We start from the raw sequence: 16,507 nt of genomic DNA on the forward strand, positions 1-16,507 counted from the left end.
CTAGTCTCATCTTAAATCTCTGCTTATCCGGCAGCAATCCCTGAAATGAATTCCTTTATGTTCTTATAGCAATTTTAATCAAACTTTAAGGTTGGGGGGAAGTAGAATCTAAAAGATTTCTCAAATGATCTCTCAATTAGCATAAAAGAGGGATGGACTTACATATAGTAGGCATTCAGTAAATGAGTGGGTGATTTTTTTTGTCCTGAACATAACCCCAAAAAGTGTAACCAGGATTTCTACAATTATCAGATCACATGAAGCAGTAGGGCATAGTGGCTAAATAGCTGGTCTGGAAGCCAGGGAGACCTGAGTTCAAGAACCGCTTCTGACACATAGCTGTTATATGACACTGAGCAAACTTATTAATCTCTCAGTGCCCAAGGCAATCTCTAAGACCTCAAGTTGCAGAAAAGGTGCCAACCTTCCTTACTTGAGTTTTTTCATCCAAAATTTCCTGACACAAATAAAATCATAGGTCTAATTCCTATTCCTATAAATATAAAATCATAGATTTTATGGAATTGGAAGGAACCTTAGAGCCATCTATTTCAACTCTCACTCTATAGATGAATGACAATTCATTTGCAAGTTGTCTTTAAGATCTTACTCTCTTACCTTATCAATTGTCTAGTGAAAACATTGTAATAAACTCAAAGTTTTCATTAAATCAGTCTCTAATTAAATGATCCACAAATATCTACTATGTGAAAGGCACTGTGCTAGAGGCTATGAGAGCATAGTGCATTGGGAAAGTGCTTACTTTGCAGTTGGAGGACATAGCTTCCCTTCTTAGCTGTACTTCTTGCTATCTGTGTGACCTTGGACAAATCATTTTGCCTTTATTGACCAGTTTCCAGAGAAAAGGGGAGGTTGAATTAGATTGCTTCTGTGCTTGCAGCTCTAAAGCTATGATTCCTGCAAATACAGAAGTCCAGGACATAGCTTCTAATAAACTAATTGGGGAGAGAGAGAGACAGAGAGACAAAGAGTGTCAGTGAGAGAGACAGAGAGACAGAGAGAGAGAGAGAGAGAGACAGAGACAGAGACAGAGACAGAGAGAATATGCTACAAGGCAGTATATGATGTGTGAAATGATAATTATAGAATCGTTAAGTTCTCTAAAGTGGAGGGGAATCATTGTGGGGTGGGGAATCAAGAAAGGCTTCTTGGTAGAAGGGGATTGACATAGGCTATAGGTCATTTGGGATCTTTGTGGAGAGAAAGGAATAGAAGAAGGCATTCCAGGAGGAGGCTACTGTGAATAAAAGTATGGAAGTGGAAATGTGTTTATCTTGTTTGGAAGACAGGATATAGACAGGCTGTCTGGAAGGGGTATAAGATTGAGCTTATTAATACATTTGGTGATTTTTTTTCCTCTTCATTAAAATGAATTAAATATTTGGGTGAAAAAACAAAGCAAACTTTGTGATGCCTTGCAGACAACTGTAGTACTTTGGAGTTTCAGCCAACAGGAATTAGGGACCAGGGATGGTTAGTTACCTAGAAGGAAGCATTAGATTAGCAGTCACATTGATAAGGAGAGTTGTTGTATTGATGCACTGATTATACCCCTTCAATGGAGAAATGGGAGACTATAGGTTCAGAACGCTATGTCACTCAGGACTGTGTCAGTTGTTTTAGCTTAAATTGTTGTTTTTATTTGTCACAAGGGACAGTTCCATTGGGGCGGATAGGGGGCTATCAGCAAGTGAATATGGGATAAAAAAGAAACAGAATGGATGTAACATGGATATAGCAATGGATATAACACATCAAACCAGCTGCTAATTCTTTAAAAAAAAGTGTTGTAGAGGGCAGAATTCTGGATTTAAAATCCAAATACTAGGGTTCAAATCCTGACTCTGTTACTTATTAGCTGTGTAACTGTGAACAAAGTTGCTTCCACTCTCTGGATATGTTTCCTCACCAGTAAGAGGAGGGGGTTAGACGAACTTTCATACAATTCCAAAAAAGATTTATTCTTAAGCAACCTACTATGTGTACAGCACTTTGAAGCTAGGTTCTGATCCTGGTTCTGCGATGTATACCCTGTGTAACCTTGACTAAATTGTTTAACCTCTTTAGGTCTCATTTTCCACATTTGTAAAATAAAGAAATCAGACTACATGACCTCTAAGGTCCCTTTAGGCTTATGATCTTGTGATCTCCAAGTCCCTTCCAAGTCAAAATTGTATGAAAATGAATCTGACCATCAGTCAGCAAACTATGAATTCTAGAAGACATAGATGGATCATAAATTCCCATTCATCCATTAGAAGCATGTGGGGTATGTCTTCTAAGCAAATAACAAAAAGAAATTCGTGTATTTGTAAATCTACAATTTTTTTTAAAGAAATAGAATGTCCAAAATATGGAGGCAAATAAGTTGTCAGGTTGCTGCTTAAGCTTTCAAACTTTTTCTTCTCAGTCTTGGGCTCATAGCTTGTAAATTGGAGGAGGCAATTATCCTTTTCTTTCTCATGAAAATGGGTTTGACCTAAGAAAAGCAGCTCCCTGATAGATGGAATCAATAGAATTATTTACATATGTATAACTGGAATCCACACCATGATGTCGGTTTTGCTGTTGCAGGAAAGATACACATGGGTTGTTCTTCTCTCTTCTCTCTCTCTCTCTCTCTCTCTCTCTCCCCTCTTTCTTTTTGACAGTCAGTTAATAAAGACTCAACAATATGCAGCTGCCAGTGATGTCATTTGGGACTTTGTCCACAGAGCTTGTATTTACAAGTACGGAACAACTACAGAAGAGCAGAAGGAACTAACTCTCAGCAAACTTGCTCTGCACATTCTGGAGAACTTGGTGGGTGCTTTGGATGTTCTGGGGAACTCATTCTACTCTGCTATAACCACAGCCTCTTAAAGTTTCACAAATAAACAGAGGATAAACTCCGGAGAATTTTTAAGCTGGTGAGAGCCCTTGCAATTCTAATATCTCCAGGACTGTGACATGTGTTGACTGAAGAACTAACTACAAGTAAGGATTTTTTCTCTCTCTTCACTCCCCCCCCCCCAATCCTAACCCCTGTTCTTACAGTTTATCTTATTTGTACAGCTTGCTTTCCTTTTAAAGTGATATGATTAGGTTAGCGAATTTCTCCAGGCTTTCCCTCGCTGCCACAGCAAGTATGCAGTTGTTCTCAGTAATTACAGCATTAAAGTTGAACGGGATTTAGGTGTGGGGATACTCATTGTCTCTTATAACTGGCATAACAGAGAACACATGCTAATAGGATGGCAGATAGCTACGTTTCCCATCAGAACGGTGGCTTGGAGGGGAGGAGGGAAACCCACTCCAAAATATTGTTAGATTGACCTCTAAAGTATAACCAGAGAAAATGGGAAGATGATCTTTTAGTTTCTCTACTGGGAAAACATAACCTTTTAGCTTGGGTCCTTGTGAGTGAGTTACTCTGTTTTGGAAAGAATCCCTTCATAAGGGAGTTTTGCTATGATGAACCATCCAGAGATCTATATTGGTTGTTGCTGATGTTGTTTTTCACCCTCATGAACTCAGGGAATTTCTGGTAGGATATAAATAATGTCTTGAAATGGAAACCATTCCTGTAAGAACTGAGTTGTTTCTTCCCCCCTCCCCCTCCTTCTTCCCTGGGCTTCTAGTGTAATTTTAAATGGTCTTTTCATCCTCTGGATTAGTTAGCTGTTATTGTGTCTCTGAAAAGTTACACACTTTAGAAGTGCAAAATCCACATGGGCTAAGACCTTTCTTTCTCTTAAATATGCTTTCATTTTCTCCACATGCCACCCCCACACCCAAGGTGACCTGATCTATAGAGAGTGGGAAGGTGTGTGTCAGCCAGCTAAGGAGTGTTTATTGTTGAATGAACGCCACGGCTCTTTGACAAGGGTGTTCTCTTGTAACTCATGTGGACTGAAATTCTGTCAGTTCTGTTAAATGGAGATGCAAGGGTGTCCCCCTTCTTTCTCTAGGCTGCAGTGTTTGTCCCTTATCCCCCACAATCCTATCATTTGCACACAGTAGCAAATCATCACTTAACTAAAATTTAGATCAAGGTCTGCCAACATTACTGTGTGGACTGGCAAGAAGTAGTTATGCCTGTTACCTTCAGCATGTTATCTCCATGACTCATTCCCTAAGACATAAGCTGGCTCCTGAAACCAGCTGCTAAGTCAAGCCAGCACAAAAGTTAAAGTACTCACGTGCTACCTTCTCTATTACAGACTCATAGAATGTGAGAGCTGGAAAGGAGCTCTGAGATCGTCCCTTCTCTGCTTTTAGTGATTGAGCAGAGTGAGTGACCTGAGTTTATCTAGATTCCCCTTCTTTTGGCTGTCAGTTAAGTCTTTTTTTTGCATTTGAAATTCAGAAAAAAGTGTGATGGGTAGGTGTATGGGACCTGCCTGTAACTTAATATTGCCTCCTTTGTAAAAAAAAAAATGTATCCATTATATTACACAGAAGATCATGAGACTGTGGATTTGAAGTGAGAAGGGACCTTGGAGGTCAGTTAGCACAGCCCTTTCATTTTACCGATGAAGGAATCCCCAGGGAGTTTGTGTGTCCTTTCCTAAGGCCACATGGGTAATCCATGATAGGGCTGGAGTTCAAACTCAGGTTCTTGAAGTCCAAACCCAGCATCCTTTCTATTGCACTCTTCAGCCTCTTTAATGAGGAAGCTTTACTCTGGACCCTTTTATAGGGTCACTGACATGTAACTTTTGTCCTTCTCTGTGTTTTCAGCCAACCAGTGGGATACCTCTGTTCTTACCCTTCAAATTTGATAGGGTACAAAATGAGCAAGTGAGTGGTTTTAGGCACTCAAATGACAGGCATCCTAAATGCAAAACTTTCACACTGGTGCCCCTCAGTATAGCATTCTTTGTTATTGAGCAGAATTCCAGTGGGTATAAGGTAGCTTTGTTTTGGGCCCAATCCAAGGGATCTTAGTTACTGAAGTATCAAAAGGAGTTTGTTTCTTGGTGGTCTCACCTATCAGGTAGTCTATGGCATGGCCCCAGGGGAAGGCATTTTAGTGAGGCTCTGATGTATTATCACACTCTAGTTTTGAACCACATAGTTTATATTGTTTATAAACTGAGTTTCTGTAGTAGCAAAACTCAGTGACTAATATCTAGTCCCATGCCAACTACCCCCTTTTCCTTTCTTTACATAAAAGTCTATGTAAAGGAAAGGTTTTCCCCACTTTTATTTTTCCACTGGCTTGCCTATCAGCAGAAGCTGCATTTTTCTCCTCCCACCCCATCCTATGACCTTGTCTATATTTTGTGTGTGTATATACACACATGTGTGTGTATATGTATATATGTGCATATGTATTATATATAATACATATATAATATAATATTATATGTATAATACATATACACATATATGTATATACGTCTTCCTCTATGGAGTGTATGCACCTAGGATAGAAGCCTTCCACTGTGCTTGGGCAATAACAGACACTTAATAAATGCTTCTTGAGTGCCAGTTGATTGAACTTATGTATATTCACAGTGTTGAATCCAAGATATATACATAAAACTCCAAATTTTTAGTGTCTGGAAAACAGGATATTTTATGCATGAGAAGAATGGCAGTGATGTCCAAAGAAATTGCAGTTAAAATAAGGAGAACTGAATTGTAGCCCTAGATCTGCCAGCCATTTGACCCTGGCAAAGTCACTTAACTTCCTTCGCCCTCAGGTTGCTCATCTGTAAAAGGAGGATAAGGTGTGGGTGTTGGACTAGATGCGTGGTGAGGTCTCTTTCATTCCTAATGCACTATGATTCACTGATATTCCCAGGTTTCAGCCCCTATATAATTTCAGTGCCGTACTAGCAGGATCACCTGACCTTGGCTCACCTCTAAGAATCAGACTGAAATTCATGAGCTGGCACTGAGCCAACGATCCAGATTCTTGAGTCCTTCAGTAATACCTAAAGTCCAGTCCATTTGCTCTTCACTCCTCCCACCTCTCTCCTAAGAGTAAAGAAGAATAAAGCTCTCCTCTTTGATACTTAAAAAAAATCAGACATGAAACTTTATGTAAATTAGCTGAAGTTTATGGATAAACATGAACAAGTAAGTACACTAGCATTGCAGGCCTCGGCATTTGTAAACAGAGCTCAGAGTAGAAGAAGATTATAATTCAGGGATTCAGGGGATTTAGGTGAAAACAATTGGAAACATTGGTTGGTTGTTTTCTTAACCTCCAGAATAGCCTTCCGAGGGAAAGAGCTAGAATTTTTCTGTTCATAGATATAAAGAGCAGGATAAAGGGAAAGGGTCTGTTTAAGTTTGTTTGTGGCAAGGCATTCAACCAGTGGAATGCGAGGGACCTCATAGCCCTGTTTTAGCCTGGTTCCCTAAACCTACAAAGTTGATGCCTGTGGAATTCAGGATTCCCAAATGTGCTTTCTTTACAGATGAAATAATAAATCTCCAGGATATGTAGAACATTACCCATAGCAGTTACAATGCCCCAATACATACTTGTCTAATGAAGTGTATCATGTAGGCTTTGGAAGCCTCAATTACATGAGATCCTTCTTAGTTGTTACATAAATTAATCTATATTTTCAAGGCAAGAAAACAAGTCTCTCATGCTAGAAAGTAACTTTTTTTGGTAATAATGATTTCTTTGAGTAAAATTTAGATGGCTTGGGTGAGCCCAGTAGGCTGGGTTCAAGAGGGAAATCCCAAACCAATTTTGTTTGCATGGGCTGGAAATGATTTGGATCTTGTGAATGGCAGCTTGGATAATAAAAAGGACAGATAAACATTAGGAGTTGAAAACATAGCTGTTAATCCTGAAATGCTAGCCCGGTGCACAAAAACACTACTCTTGAGCTGGGGCTCTGATAGGCTTTTTATGCAATGCTACAGGATTGATTTAACCTGATTCTGCAACTGAAGAGCCTAACACAGGCTATCCCAAAAGACATACCTCAAACAATGTCCTGTCGTTAGGACTAATTGATTCTTAATAATTCATTCTTCTCCAAATTGTTCAGTTCTGCAGTTAACCATGTACTCCATTTCTTTGTCAGTCATCATACCACATAGGCAGAAAGAGTTAATTATTATTGCAATTTGGATGCCGATGTACAATTTTTCTCTAACTCTAATTATAGTTAATTACCAATGCGGAGATATAGCAAGCTAGTAAATAGTATTCATAATTTGATCTTGTGTGGCTCCATCAATGTTTAGGTCATTTTTAAGTAAAAATAAATGCAATTCACCTTTATTTCAGTATACTATTGATATCCTAGTATAGTTTATCAGAAAAAAGCAAGTAATAATGCAATGTGACTTTATGAATAGATAAATAAGCAGCCACCACAGAATGACATTTTTTCCTTCTCCCATTTCATTTTCATTTCACTAGTTCTTTCTTCCCTGATTTATATAATCAAAAATGCAAGATAGCTTACTATTTATTAAATGTACTTACAATAAAGTCTCTTGGAAGTCCGAGTACGTCATCTTTATAAGATGTCATTATAGAGATGGTCAGCAGAGGGCCTTATTAAACTGAGTTATGTTCCATTTCAAATTCTAGGACCAATGAGTTAAAAGTCCTGCTGGTTAAGTCATTTTCTAATATTCCTGATGAGTTATAGTGAAACTTACAAAAAGAAAAAGAGAACCCACAAACTCAACCTTTTAAAATAGTTTTCTCCCTCTTACAGTAGGGTAAAATGGGAAATTCTACCCTTTCCTCTCCAGGCTCAGTTTTCTTAGAAGCAGCTAAAGAACCTGGATGGGTCATTAAGAGCCAAGGTCCCTAAAGGAGGCTTTGGGCCTTCACTAAAATCTATTAATTAGTTTTAATTTGAACCCTGAGCTCTAAGGTTCTAGGTAGTTTATTATCAGCTAAGAAATGCAAAGATGATACTATCCCTCAACTACCACAACAGCTGAAACAAATGAAACCAAGATAAATAACAACAAAAAACCCGCTCTGGCTCCATCTACATCAGCTTCCATTTATTGGCCATTTGGTCAATGAACATTTATTAAGCACCTACTATACACCAGATCCTGTGCTAGGATTCAAAGAAAGGCAAAAGATAGTCCTGCTTTCAAGGACCTTACAGTCTGATGATGTAGACAACATGAAAACAAGTATCAACAAATAAGATCTATGTCTATCTATCTCTGTATCTCCAGTCGTACTGATCTATATCTTGCCACTGGACCCAGATGATTCTTAGAAGAGAGAGTGAGGTTAGTGACTTTGCACAACTCTGCCTCACTTAAATCCAATTCACTTGCAAGTCATGAATCACTTTCCTGACATCAGCGGTCCTCTTTGAGAATGAAGGACAAACAATAATAATACTTACATACATACACGCACCTACAGGTTAAGTTGGGGGCAGTTCACAAAGGGAAAGCTTTAGTATTAAGGGGAATTAAAAAAAAAAGCTTTCTCTGGAAGGTGAGATTATAGCTGAGATCTGAAGAAAGTCAGGGAATCCAGGAGGCAGAGATGAGGAGGGAGAGCGTTCCAAGGGTGATGGACAGCCTGTGAAAATTCTTGTAGTCTAGAGATGGAGTGTCTCATTCAAGGAACTGCAAGGCAGTCAGGTTCATTACTTTTGAAGAGGATGTGGAAGGTGTAAGATGTAAGAAGACCAGTAAGGCAGGAAGGGGCAGGTTATGAAAGTATCTGCCCACAAAATTTCTGTGAGCCTCACTCTAAATAGAGATTTATTTTCCCTTCCTTAGTGCTATAAGAGATTTACCATGAATTTTTCTTCTCTTGGGCATGCACTTAATGATGAATAATTATCATAGCATCTGAGAGCTAGACAGACCTTAGAGATCATCTACTCCAATTCACCCATTTTACAGGCATGGAAATATGAGGTCCAGAGAAGTAAAGTGACTTACCCAAGGTTATAGAGGTAGTTATTGACAGCTGGGACCAGAACTGAAGTCCCATTCACTGCTTTCTCCACTGTACCACACTGTCTTTCCACACATGGGTATGCTCCCTTATATCAAACACTAGTTTATATTCTTATATCAAACACTATCACTTATATCAAACACTGTTGGAGAGCTAACATCCTACCAGTTCTCATGGAATTATATCAAAAGGGTAATTGGCATTGTTTTCAGCAAGCTACCCACGTTATCTTGTGAATTGGAGAGAGCCTGTTTACTTTCAGGGATGCTTTAGTGCCCATATTTGTGAAGACTGCCAAATAGGAGCTCAATCAATACTTGTTGAATGAGTTGTAGGAATGAAGTGAATGAAAGAAACAAAAGAGGAGAAAGAACAAAAGAAAAGAAAGAAGGAAATATGAAATGCATTTTTATTTGCTGGCAAAATAATATTTTTATATGAAAGTTAAGAAAAGCACATAGAAAACAAGATAGTAGTTGACCATGATAAAGGGCTCTTAACCTCAGGTCAATTTATCTTTTTTAAAAAAATGGTAATGACTATTTGAATATAAGTGGTTTCACTTATAGTTCTATGAATTTTTATTTTGTGCATTTAAAACATTATTTTGATGAGTCCATAGGCTTGCTGAGAGTGTCAGAGGGATCTAGACCTTAACAAAAAAGGTTAAAAACCCTTGATTGTTCCCAGATGGACCAGAGAAATACCAGTCCTTTGAATCATAGAATAACCTTTGCTGTAGAAGCTGGATCCTATATCACCAAGAACGTCATGACGATTCACTTGGAGGCACTGAAGAAGCTGTCCAAATTTTGGAGCCCATCTGTTACTATTGAGGGGTGCCAATACCCAAGGGGACAGCTTTAGAGAACTGAGGGCTGATAATGCTAGAAATGTGGTTTCCAGTTGTTAGGACAGAGTGATTGTTAATCCCTTTGTGAATCACTTCTTCAATTTGTCAAAGAACTACAGTGATTCACTACAACTTTGGCATAAACCAATCTCTTTAGCATGAACTAACCATTTGGGAAGCTGCCCTGCCCTCCTGGGCAGTGAGTGCTTTCTGTTATATTATCCCCATATGTGGAGGCTCTTCATTGTGCAACAAATTACATCTGTTTATAGGTTGCCCTTAGCTTTGTCCTCTATGCATATCTTTTTGGCAAAAATGCAAAATTCTGCAGTTTGCAATGAATGGTCCCTGGCATCAGCAGGAGAATGAGAGATTGAGATGAGGTAGGGTGAGATCAATGGCAGTGCTGAATTTCATTCTACTCCTCTTATCTGCCTTCCTCCCTTGCCTCTTCCACTCTATGACTTGGTTGTCCTTTTGTTTCATGTTTCAATCTCCCTCACACATTTTTCTAGCTATGTGATCCTGGGCAAGTCATTTAAATTTTCTGGGCCTCAGTTTCTTCATCTGTAAAATGAAGGCATTGGATTTGACAATATCTGAATTCTCCTTCAAGTCTAAATCTATGATACTATGATGATATGTTTACTTGGATCTCTACCTGTCCCTCTCCTCCACCTTTGGTTCTTTCTTCCTCTACCAATCCCCCTTATTTTTTTTTCCTCTCCTTTCAGAAGGAATGGTGGTAACTGTGGTTGGAGTGGATCTCTGATATAAGAGAGGAAGAAGAGAGTCATAGAGTTCCCCTCAAACTGAATGACTAGACATTGGCTGAATGTAGTGCCACACTCAGTTTCCTCACCTGTAGGATGAGGGAATTAGTACTGATGACTTCTCAGGTCTCTTCCTGCTTTAAATCTGTCATCTGTATTTTCTTGCCTTCAAGCAGTCACAAGAGCTGTAATCCAGGACTCACCCCTCCGAGCGAAAGCCTTCCCTGAACATTTGTCAATGTTCTTCCCCTCCTCATTTTTCTGGCACTGTATTTGTGGGAGTTTTGTGGCTCCCCAGTAGAATGTAAGCTACTTCAGGGCAAAGACCACTCTCTTTATATTTTTGTATCCCTTGTGCTTTGCAGAGTGCCTTTCACATGGTTGCTTTAAAAACAAGTTTCTTCCATTAACTGCTTGAGTCAGAGTCAGGGGATGCCCTGCCTTATTTTTGCATCATTCCTGGCACCTTCAGGAGTCCTCTGCCAACCTATTGTGCTGAAGATATTCTCGATTAAGCGCAGCAGTGGTGTTAGGAGCTTCTCGGTGCTGCTGATCCTCATAACAGATGTTAAAGGATCACCCTTGAAAGGGTGTTTCTCCGAAGCATCTAATTATAACCTACACAAAAGATTAACAGATGTTATAATTGTCTTTATTCTTTGATTAAATAGTTTCTGCATGAGTTGCTGCTTTAGATTTTTCTTTGCCATTTGTAAGGTTTTTATGAAGGCTTGACATGTGTCTTCAATTTTCTGGAGAGAGTTTCTTAACAGGTCTGGTAAGTTCTTTGACAGATTTGCAATTTCTTTCTCTCACTGGCTCTCTTTTTTAAAAAAATGTTAAATATTAGCAGGTTTTTTATGGACTGAGTAGTGACAAAGGCAGGCTGCCTGTGAAATTAACAGTGTACAGATGACTGAACAGTTCAATAGTTCTCTGTCATTTGCCTATACAGGTGACTGCTCCTTATGGACAGTGTCTGGGGAAAGACCTGCAAATGCCAGAGGAGGCATTCAAGAGAGCTTGTGCAATGGAGCAGGCTTTCAGATGCCAAGCTTAAGAATGAATGTGCAAACACAGAGAGAAAAAACAAAACAAAACAAGACAAAACAGCCTTGAAGGAGCAAGTTGTCTCTAGGTTTCTCCAGTTAGTGTTTGTTCTAGAAAGATAAGAAATCAGCTAGAGACCTTCTTAGCACACAAAGAATTATTTTCATTCCACTAACTTGGCTGACTCCCTGTGTAACTGAGAGCCAGTCACTTAGCCTTGCTAGGGTATTTTCTTATCTGTGCAGTGAGGAGATTATTCTAGAAGATCTCTAAGGGGCAGCTAGGTGACCAGCGGATAGAGCCCTGGGCCTGGAGACAGGAAGACCCGACTTCAAATCCAGCCTCAGATACTTACTAAGTGACTCTGGGGAAATCACTTCACCCCGTCTCAGTTTCCTCAACCGTAAAATGCGGATAATAATAGCACCTACCTCCCAGGATTGTGGTCAAGATCAAATTAGCTTCAGGGCAATGAGGAACTTATATAAACACAGGAGCCTTAGAGATCCTTTTGTCCCCTTTTCCATGTACTTTTTTTACTGTACCGATAGAGGCTCAGAGAGGTAACATGAATTATACTATATCTCTTAAGTAACATCCTTAGAGCATTCATTTCTAATTGAAAGGTGAGAGCATCTTTTCCTAGGCAAAAGGATGGACAAAAAATTTAGAGCAAATGGCATGACTATGAAGACAGGTGTAGATGGGACATCTTGAACATCCATCATATAGCCTGAAGTTCTTGGGTGTGTGAAGGCGAATGAATGAATAAATTAATGAATGAATGAAAAAGCATTTACTAAACATTTGGTATGTGCCAAGTACTATGTTACGTTCTGAGGCTACAAAAAAGAAAATTGAGATAGCCCCTGCTCTCAGGGAGCTCACACTGTAGTATGAGGAGATGGCACATATAAGTGAGGTAGAACTGGTCACCACAAGTGGATAGAACACTGAAAGGGAGGCAAGAGACCATTGAAAAATCATTTGTAGGACCTAAGGATGCTTGGCCTAGGGAAGAGAAGATTTAAGAGGGGCCTAATAGTTTTCTTCAACTTTGAACATTGAAGATGAATTGTACTTATTCTGCATGGCCCTAGAGGACAAAACTGGAAGCAACGGACAGAAGTTGCAGCAGATTTCAGCTTGAAAAAAAATCCTTAAAATTTTAAGCAGCACATTTCCCCCCCTCACGGGAAATTATTAATCACATAGTAGAGGGGATATCTTTTTCAAGTGTGGCTTAAAAAGGCCAAGGTCTCCCACTGCATCCCAGGCCATCTCCAGTCGTCCTGATCTATATCTTGCCACTGGACCCAGGTAGGTCCAGACTTGAGAGTGAGGCTGGTGACTTTGCATAGCCCTCCTTCACTTAAGTCCAATTCACTTGCAAGTCATGGCATCAGCTTCTAATATCATGGTCTTCTTCAAGAGAGAAGGGCAAACAACAACGTGGCTCAGATAAGGTAGTCCCTTCCAACTCTGGAGGCTCTGTGACAATGAGAATGTAATTATTTACAGGGATTAATATGAGGAAGAAGAATAAATAGATCCATTTTCATGCCAGCTTTCACCCAAGGAAACCTATTCTGCTTACCAGGAAAGGGAAAGAAAACCCTAGAAGGGTTTCAGATTTGCATCAGTTCATTACAAAGGAAGTTCAGTTAAAATTGCCAAAAAGTTTGAGCTCCTTTTTCTTCCCCTTCTCAAACATTTATTCACTCCACAAATATTTACTGACTGCCACCCACATGAATAGCACTGTTCTAGGTGTTAGAAGAGAAGTCTAAGTAAGATACAGCCACTGCTCTCTGAGGGCAATACAATCCAATGGGGCAGAGCAGGCATATACATGGAAACCATCAACAGTATAATAAACTGAAGTTTATTAAAGTAAACTGAAGTCAGTGTCACAAGAGAATGTTTAGAGAAAAGTGACCAGAATGGTGAGGGGATTGGAAACAAGGTCATATTTTTGATTCCAGATCCCTGTCGATGAAACATGCTTCTTTTCCTCTTCGTAGAGTTGGTGAAATACCAATGTGGAACCAGGCATATGTTTTCAGGAATGGTCAGTGAGTCTGTTTGTTTTGCTTAACTATGTACTTTGTTATGAGTGAGGGTTTTATGGATGGGGTGGATATTATTGGGAAGTGAGAATGATGTTTATTTTTTAAAAGCATCAATAAAACATTAAAAAAAACAGACATGAAGCCATATGAGGAATGGTTGTGTTTAACTTGAAGAAAAGACTTTGGTGGGGAAAATGGTAGGAATAAGCAGGCTAGTTGTTTTTCAAATAGTTGATAAACTAAAAGATGGAAGAGTGAGTAGACATTTCATAGATGTAACAGTTAGAAAATGATAGGTAGAAGTCACAGGGAGGAAGATTGTGGCTGAATAAAAAGAAGCATTTCAAAAAGTTAAGATGTGTCAAATACATGACGGACTACCTAAATATTGAGATCTCTGTAACTAGAAATTTTCTGCCCAATACAACATAATGAAAGTTCAGAGGTGCTGTATAGTGAATATCTACTTTGGATAGAGGTTGGATCACATGATCAGCAGTCTTAACAGCTTCAGAATTCTAGTTTTCTGTGACAGATATTATGGCTGTATCAAGTAGGGAGAGATTTTAATGGACTAGAATATTTGGATGATTAGTTGAGAAAATTGGGAGCTAAAGAACAGAGCATTAGAGATGAGAGGATATTAATTATGTGGGTTCATCAGTAGGTAATATTTTAATTCAGAAAAAAAGATACAGATCTATAAAGGCTCAAGCTGTCAGGGGAATTATAATGGAGAAGTTGGGTCTTGATCTGATCCTTGAGGTACAGTTGAAATTTGGATAGGTGGAGAGGACTGGTTTGGTTGGAGATGAAGGTCCTTAGATAAGGTGTCGCAAAGGTAAGTCAGTGGCACGTTTCATAATACTTTAAGGCCCAAGTCAAATGCCAATGAATCTTTCAATTACTAATTCAGCCCTCACTATTCTCACCTGTCTTTGAAATAACAAATCAATGAATGAATGAAAAATCATTCGATAAGTGCTTGCTATGTGCCAAGCACTGTGTTAAATCCTGGCATTGCATGGGGGGAGGGGAAGGCAAGACAGCCCTTACTGTCAAAGAGACAATGCTATAATTTGTGGAAGCAACAGAGAGTTCAGCTGTAGGGCATGGTCCAGAGGGCCTTGAGATATTGTGTCAGAGTAGATAGGAAGGCCTGGTGTTTCTCCATCTATCTCCCTCTCAGACCATTCAAAAGTCCTTTTCAATGCACTGAATTAAAAGTACTATACTCCTACCATGCTTCGAAAGCAGCAACATTGTGGGATTGCTTGAAATATTTTAGTGAAGGTGAAAATGTGGTAAGCAGAATATTAAATGGGATAGTGTGCTTATCGAAATATTTTGAGCTAGAATGGAATTTGGTCCATTTGGTCACTGCACTAATTTTTGGGATGAAGAATATTTCCCAGATGCCCAGAGTTGGACCAGAGCCCTACCACTTTGTATTTTCTTTTTTTTCTTTGGAGAGGGATGGCAGGGCAATTGAGGTTAAATGACTTGCCCAAGGTCACACAGCTAGTAAGTGTATCAAGTGTCTGAGGCTGGATTTGAACTCTGGTCCTCCTGACTCCAGGGCTGGTGCTCCACTCACTTCGCCACCTAGCTGCCCCATGTATTTCCTTCCATGACAGTCTAGTTTAGAGAAAAGGAAACTGGAACCAGAGAGTGACTTGCCCAAGAACATGTGGACACTAAATGACTGGAACTGGGATCCATATCTTGTGATACATGGCCTATGAATCCCCCATTGCTTTCTTTTCAACATTTTTAAATGTTTCAAAGACAGGACATGGAAAATGATCTGCCTCTGGCTCTTTATCATGTGTTTTCTTTTATGTCAGTCTCCTTTCCATTTCAGTTTTGTCCAGTAGTTACCCTGTCCTCACAGTTAGCTCCTCGCTCTGCTTTATTTGGCTATCATCACTGATGCTTTGAACCCAAACCAAAGGTTCCTGGCACAGTGAGTTCAGGTTTTTCCTTGGGGTTTATGTTTTTCCCCAGAATCCCATAGGCTTAGATTTATAAACTTTCATCCTTCATCATTAGACTTCCAAATTAAACTAATTGATGTTGGAAAACACTATATCAAACCAAAATAATTCCAGGGAATTTTAAGTACTGATATTAATCTTCCATCCTCTTAAACGTGAAAGTGGCCCATGCTTGATTGAGAGGTTTTCATGCTATATTCTCCAATTTAGTGTGGTTATTTCTAAGCTGCTATAAATCTTTTTAAGATAAGTGCTTCTTACCTTTTCATCCTTCCCTCTTTCCTCCTAACAAGCTATATAAAAATGTTTTGCCTCTGCTTTGCAAGGTCAGTGTATCATTTCTTAGGCAAAGCTGACATAAAACCCAATGAATATACAAATAATTAACCTAGGATCTTAGGGTTTCAAGGGATTGTAAAGGGCACCTATAGCAGTTAAATCACTTATCTTCTTCATAGTGGTTTAGTGTCTCTTGACTAATTAGCAGAATACGCAGAATATAGACTTTTGAAATCGTGGTTGAGAGGTCCGCCTTATGGATCTTCCTTCTTTTCTACTTTGAAATATATTCATCCTTTAAGGCTCAGTCCAAGTTCTATTTTCTCATTGTAACTTTCCTTGACAAACTTTAGTCTACAGTGCTAATAAAGGAAGGAGATGACTTCTTCTATCTCTCCTCTGAAGCCATATTTGGTTATTATAATTCTGTAGCATTCAAGCTCAATCATTTTGTTGTTGGTCTTTCCATTTACATTGTTTTGGATGGTGTGTATTTTGTTTTCCTGGTTCTGGTTCTGCTTACTTCATTTTGTATCAATCCACTGAAGTTCTCC

General features: G+C 39.2%; 1 protein-coding gene across 1 annotated transcript in view; it reads left to right on the forward strand.

Annotated features, from left to right (window-relative positions):
- Window positions 1–2,784: 2,784 nt before the first annotated feature.
- LOC118837041 (nck-associated protein 5-like) overlaps window positions 2,785–16,507 on the forward strand; it is a 477,703-nt gene continuing 463,980 nt past the window's right edge. Inside the window, exon 1 of the mRNA XM_036744067.1 lies at window positions 2,785–2,997. The gene's annotated coding sequence lies outside the window, so the exon portion shown is untranslated. The remainder of the gene's footprint in view (window positions 2,998–16,507) is intronic.

This window comes from Trichosurus vulpecula, chromosome 2 (assembly GCF_011100635.1).
Source record: "Trichosurus vulpecula isolate mTriVul1 chromosome 2, mTriVul1.pri, whole genome shotgun sequence".
NCBI lineage: Eukaryota > Metazoa > Chordata > Mammalia > Diprotodontia > Phalangeridae > Trichosurus > Trichosurus vulpecula.